Source organism: Chiloscyllium plagiosum, chromosome 1 (assembly GCF_004010195.1).
Source record: "Chiloscyllium plagiosum isolate BGI_BamShark_2017 chromosome 1, ASM401019v2, whole genome shotgun sequence".
NCBI lineage: Eukaryota > Metazoa > Chordata > Chondrichthyes > Orectolobiformes > Hemiscylliidae > Chiloscyllium > Chiloscyllium plagiosum.
In genome coordinates this window covers 25,263,321-25,264,271 of record NC_057710.1, presented here as the reverse complement: position 1 = coordinate 25,264,271, position 951 = coordinate 25,263,321, and positions in this window count along the sequence as shown.

The following is a 951-nucleotide window of genomic DNA, read 5'->3' as shown; positions in this document are numbered from 1 at the left end:
GACTATGAGGTTGGAAGCTGTGGGTGGGAGATCTCCTGAGGTGATGAGGTTCTGTATGGTCTGTGAGATGATGGTTTGGTGATGGGGGGTGGGATCATGGTCGAGGGGCAGTAGGAGAAGGTGTCTTCGAGTTGGCGTCTGGCTTCAGCGGTGTAGAGGTCAGTGCGCCAAACTACCACTGCACCCCATTTCTCCGCTGGCTTAATGGTGAGGTTGGGATGGTAGCAGAGGGAGTGAAGGGCTGCGTGTTGTGAGGGTGAGAGGTTGGAGTGGGGGAGGGAGGTAGACAGGTTGAGGCGGTTAATGTCTTGGTGAGATTGGAAATGAATCCTGTCACTAGTTGGAGAAGACTGGGATTGTTCCTGTGGGATTGCTAAGATAGTCATGTCCCACCAACAGGGTAAGCACCACTCTGCTTCCACTGCAACTCTCAAAGTAACCCCGCTGTCAATCTCTTTCATAGAGTCATAGAGTCCTAGAGTTACACAGCACAGAATCAAATCCTTCGGTCCAACTCATCTGCATCAACCTTACATCCTAATCTGACCTAGTCCCATTTTCCACCATTTGGCTCATATTCCTGTAAACCCTTCCATACATACATCCAAACCGATGCCTTTTAAATGTTGTAAATATATTCACCTCCACCACTTCCTCTGGCAGCTCCTTCCATACACGCACCTAAGTTACCCCTTTGGTCCTTTTTAAATCTTCCCTAGCCCCACCCTAAATCTATGCCCTCTAGTTTTAGACTCCTCTACCCTGAGAAAAAGACCCACCCTATTCATTCTATCTATGCCCCTCGATTTTATAAACCTCTAGAGGGTCACCCCAGGGAACAAAGCTGCAGCCTAAGAAAGGTGGTTAGGAAAATCCAGGGAACTATAGACCGGTGAGCCTGACATCAGTGGTTGGCAAGTTGTTGAATGGAATCCTGAAGGACATAATTTA